We start from the raw sequence: 6,000 nt of genomic DNA, 5'->3' as shown, positions 1-6,000 counted from the left end.
GGTAGGGAACAACATACAACACGATTCTGCCACCACCCCAGTGCGGTTTCAGGCTGAACTCAAACTTGAGACAACTCTACCATTAAGTTAGATAAGATGGCCTCCACTTGACCCACAGTGGGGAAATATACTCGGAAGACATAAGCAAGTTATAGATATCTAGTCCTTATTTCCTATCAAAAAACCCATCCAGGTAAATAAACGGTTTTGAAACGTTTCAAGTTTACAGTGGGCAGTATTCTTGAATGGCGATTGAGTCACAGAGATTCAGGTGAATGCTCCTTTGCTTAATCGAGTGTCAAGTTGAATAGTGACAGAAAACAAAAGGTAAAGGAAAAAAGAAGCGGTAAACATTCATTACTTCCCTTCTCCACCTTCTCTTCACCGCCAGCAGGATAGCGTGGGATAGTCAAAAGTGGCTGGACTGATCCTGTTTAAGAGCGGAAACCTAATGTGTTCTGTCCGTCTCCCTGATCTACGAGCCGCGAACAGACAGAATGAAAAGCAATTTTGGAAATCAATGCGGCCTCAGGCGTTGGAAGGCTAAAGTTCATTGAGTATGCAAAGACGTGTCATGGATGGAGATATCTGAGAACAAATGCTGGTATCGATCTTAGAAGCAGCAGGTAAGGGCTTTGAGCTGCTCCTTTGGGGAGTAGACTTCAACAAGAATGGCATTTGGTAAACTTGAGTAAACTTCCCTGTTTTGTTTTCTTTTTTTTTCCAATTGAAATGTGATTCATCACATGACTGCCAAATTGGTATAGGTCTATATTTGAGCTTTGGTAACGCGGCCCAGCAGGAGTCACCTTGCCACCCCCTTGGAGGAACACATTTACTTGCTCATAAAGAAAATACAGTTTAGCTACTTGATACTGGCCCCATGTACATTATTCAGTTAACAAAACTGTTCCTCATACAGTGGTACCTCAGTTTACGAACGTCCCAGAATTCGAGTTCGAACAAAAATTTCAAGAATTTTCTGATTCGGATTTCGAATAAAAATCCAGAACTTGAACGCCCCCGAAAAAAGCCAGAAAAACATAACATGCGTGAGTGTCACAGGGGAGGTGCTCGCTCTCCACACCTCCGAGGCTGGAGCGCACACTCCAGGGTTTGATGTCCTGTTGTGGGCTGGAGCTGGGACAGGGATGAGGCGAGTCTGGGACAGAGCGTTACTTGGTTTATGACTTTGTCACAGCCAAACGGCACAGAAGCGCACATTCAGAGCTGGACACACACCGGGCACCTCTTCACTTCTGGAGAGACGTCACTCACTCGGCAACCCCTCCCACATGCAGCGGCCACACACATAGAGGAACAGCCACCTGCAGCAGACACTCTACATTCACTCCTACAAAAGACTATTTTAAGGCTTGGAACCCATTATTTCTTTTTCCATTCATTGTAATGGGAAAAATCGATTCAGATTTCGAACAAGTCACTTGTTCACTGGAACGGATTGTGGTCGAGGTACCACTATATTCAGTTGTCCGTATTTTCCAGTACTTGGTAGCCATTATAAGAGAAAGGATGAGGTTTGTTGTGCATGCATTGCAGTCATCAAAAGAATGGATGAATGAAACTTTACTAACATGCCATTTTTAAAGAACCTAATGTGCTTTACTGAGCCAAAGGGTGAAGTTGATTTAGGTGAGATGCAGACAGGTGCATGACCATGTATGGTGTACAACCAAGACAACAGTCTGCAATCCTGACTTCACCAGCAGATGACACTTTTGCGGAGACCTACGAACACGCTCCAAGAGGCTCCTCAGGATTGAGCAACCTCTAGAGCAGGGGTTCTTAACCTTTTGGAGTTCAGGGCCCACCCTTTCTAGAACAAATGGGTCAGGGCCCCATTCACGGAATAGAACTGGTTCTTTACTGTGATTTATGATTTCATAATTACTGATTTCATTTGTGTTCAATAACCATAATAACTATAACACCTTGTAAACAAACCAAAACCTTGTGAAATAACATGAAACCATGTGATCAGCGCAAAGATATTTGTCCTCAAAAAGTCCAACCGGCAGCAGAACCATCATCATATTTACTAAAGAAAAAAAGAAGAAAAAAAAATAAATATAATAAAGCATCTAAATATCATTAAATATTTTCCTTTTCATTAAATAAACTAAAAAAAAGATGCGTAAAGTGTAAATAAAAGTATAGTATAAGTATAACAACTGCTCCAAAGGGTGATCAGTCTTTACTGTTTGGGGCGCCATCACTTTCTTTATCATTTTTCTTTTCAAGACCTTCTTCATACATGGTAACTATCACAGATTTGCAGCTGTCTAGTCAATTCAGTGACACACTACTGCCACCGTATGTGGCAAGTGCATTAAAACTGAGCATCTCGCAGCTCAGAGGTGTAAAGCAAAACAACTTCTGGCTGCCCTCTAGGGGGCGCTCTCGGCCCTATGGCTAAGAATCACTGCTCTAAAGGTAATATCAGGGGAATTGGCAGAAACAGCTGATGAAGCTTCACTCACTTCACTTGAATTGAAACTTGATTAAACCTCGGAGTCTCATTGAAACCATCATGCACAACAAGAATAGGTTCATATTATGTTTATGGTACTTTTTTTTTACTGTTTTACCTATGCTGCCTTTATATCAATGGATGAAATATTGTAACTACTGTGGTCAAAATAAACTCAAGAGTGTGTTGCAGTTGTATCCAGAAATAATTACGCCCCCGATTACGTCACATGATGTAGGCTAACTCAAGTTGCTACATCAGAGTAAGCAATCCAAGATGGCCTCTGAACATAAACAGTGCTGAATAAATGAAATTCACTGAATCAGTGAGTTGGGGTTTCCTCATCATCCAGCAGATTTTCTAGTTGCATACGAAGCGTGTGATTCTCAAGAAGATGGTTATATCCGGACAAGGGTGCGTGAGAATAGCTTTCATGGATGTTACTATCTGGTTTTCTGAAACTTGACTACTTGACTAGCTGTGACGTCATTCTCAGCTCCGTTTTCCTCAGTTTTTTCCCACTTTCAGGGGTAGCTGAAACACAGCCACTGACCCAGAATTGGGCAAACTAACTGAATAGTGAGCAGCTCTGCTATCGTTGCTTACTTGGTTATCGTTGATGTTGTGTTTAGAGTGGCTGCTCTGCGAGTACGTTTTAGAATTTTCGTTTGCGAGAGTGCTCAGTTATCCAGGTCTTCACGGAGCAAAGGTTTGAATCAGGTCAACCGGACTAGCTGGGTTGGAGTTCAGGCTTATATTGGGCCAGTAACTGGACTGCTGAGTCTTGTCCAGAGGAGTTGACTCTCCTGTGTTGGGCCATTCGTTTGTGGAGAGGTTGTTTAGTTTCTCCAATGTAAAGGTCTGAGCACTCTTGGCTGCACTGGACTGCATGAACCACATTGCTCCTTTTGTGGTGAGGCGTTTTGTCCTTGCGATGGACAAGTTTGTGTCTTTCTAAGGTGTTGCATGGTTTGAACTGAACCCGCACTTCATGTTTGCCAAAGATTCTTCGGAGTTTCTCATTGACCCCATGTAGGGAATAACAATGCCGTTACGGTGCTGGGCATTCTTTTCTTTGTCCATTGTGTTCCCTTTTGATGTTTTGGTAAAGGCCCGGTTGGGGTTGCCACATTTTTGAAGGGCATTCCTGATGTGAGTCTGCTCCTTCTCCCTCCTGGGGATGTTTTGGGCTCGAAGTTCTGATGACTCAAAGTTTTTGTTCTAGTGGGTGATGAGAGTCAAACTGGAGGTATTGGTCGGTGTGTGTTGGTTTCCTGTACACTTCGATGTTGTGGCTCCTGTCTGCGTCATTGTTAACCGCACAGTCCAGAAAAGGTAGTCTGTTGTTTTCCACATCATCTTGGGTGAATTTGATGTGTCTGTCTACCGAGTTGATCTGTTGTGTAAAGGGTTCCACTTCATCCCTTTTGAGGACCCAGGTGTCATCAACATATCTGAACCAACAGCTGGGTGGTGTGCCCTTGTATGAAGCCAAAGCAGCGTTCTCAACTTCTTCCATATACAGGATCGCAACTATGGGTGACACTGGGGAGCCCATTGCACAACCGTGTTTTTGTCTGTAAAAGGATCCATTGTATTGGAAGGAGGTGGTGGTGAGGCAAAGGTCCAACAACTCACATATGTTCTCTGGTGAGAGGCTGGTTCTGTCAGGTAGACTGAGATCGTGGCTCAGTTTCCTTCTTACCACGGCGACCGCTTCTTTGGTGGGGACACACATGAAAAGGGATGTGACATCATATGAAGCCATAGTCTCATCCACATCCATGTGCTTTCAAGTGATTGAATGGAGTGATGTAAGTGCTGTTACATTTTTATAACACATTTTGCCAGCAATATTTAACTGTAATTCATATCTTAAAATCCTGTCTCAAATAACAGAAGACTCCCAGTGTTGGAATATATATAACTAGATACAAAAATAAAAATGTTAGCAGTCCAGTTTGACATGCCTTCCAGGTGAAGAGTGCAGTCCGTTCATACAGTGCATCCATGACAACTGAGAAGACACCATTACTCTCCACTTACTTTTGTAGCATGGTAGCTTAAGAAACAAGAATCTCCGTAGCTGGTAAGGAATCACAACTGTGAATGAATGAATTGCCTTTTGTTCTTCCTACATCATGGTGATCCAACATTAGAGTCTTGCTCAAGGGCAACCTGGCTTGCATTTACAGCTTCAGGCGGAGAAGAACTGTTCCCCTGAAGCTGCTTGCAACCCAGCCTGAGGTGTCAATGAATCTTGAACTCTACAATTATAGAACACTGTATGTAAGAGTCCAGCGGCTCATAAAGAAGATTCATTTCCCATTAAATCGGCTGCGCTTCTGCCTTTTTGACCATGAAGCAAAACTCAATCTCCGGCTGGTTTCCTCACCGAGGACATCGTTTGACTGAACGGTGACAATGAACGCCGTTAAGCGGCCAGTAATGATGATGATATTGTTGTTTGTTTAATTAAAAAAATAAACAGGGGGATCCAAATAGCCTGTGTTTACCTCCAATTGTGCACTCAGCGCAATATCTCAGCATTGAAGCAGCAATGAAAATCCCCCCTGACGGAGCAGCGCTTGTGTTTGCGCCGATAACGTAATAGCCTCATCCGTTTTCGCATGTAAAAGTGCCGCCTACATGTTAGCAGAGATGAGTATCCACATGATGGAGCGAGGTTCCAGGCAAGGGGGACAGTTTCCACTGAACTCTGCTTCATTTGTTGAGTTTACTTTCCATGAGCGCTGAAAACGATGACAATGATGAATAATGTGGCCTCTTTAACCTTTTACATCAGTAGGAAACTGGCAAATGCATCTGCCTTCATAAGATGCCCTTCAGTCCATGTGAATAAACAAGGCTGTGTTCACAGACATGTTAACATACTAAGAGTTTCATAGCTTGGAAACCAATACAGTGGTACCTCGGTTCTCCACCGCAATCCGTTCCAGACGGCCGTTCGAGAAGCGATTTGTTCCAAATCTGAATCAGTTTCTCCCATTACAATGAATGGAAAAAGCAATAATGCGTTCCAAGCCTTAAAATAGTCTTTTGTAGGAGTGAATGTAGAGTGTCTGCTGCAGGTGCGCTGTTCCTCTATGTGTGTGGCCGCTGCATGTGGGAGGGGTTGCCGAGTGAGTGACGTCTCTCCAGAAGTGAAGAGGTGCCCGGTGCGTGTCCAGCTCTGAATGTGCGCTTCTGTGCAGTTTGGCTGTGACAAAGTCATAAAGCAAGTCATGCTCTGTCCCAGACTCGCCTCATCCCTGTCCCAGCTCCAGCCCACAACAGGACATCAAACCCTGGAGTGTGCTCCAGCCTCGGAGGTGTGGAGAGTGAGCACCTCCCCTGTGACACTCTACCACGGTCCAGTGTGGAGACAGGAAAGGTTTTACACCTCAATATGAAGAAAAAATAGTCAGTAAATGTAGCTAACGGGACACGTCTGCATACAGAGGCTGCGTTATACACAATAACAAAGCAAGTCGTGGGTCAGCTGATCG

The sequence above is a fragment of the Synchiropus splendidus genome, chromosome 4 (assembly GCF_027744825.2).
Source record: "Synchiropus splendidus isolate RoL2022-P1 chromosome 4, RoL_Sspl_1.0, whole genome shotgun sequence".
Classification (NCBI taxonomy): Eukaryota; Metazoa; Chordata; class Actinopteri; order Syngnathiformes; family Callionymidae; genus Synchiropus; species Synchiropus splendidus.
This window is presented reverse-complemented; position numbering follows the sequence as displayed.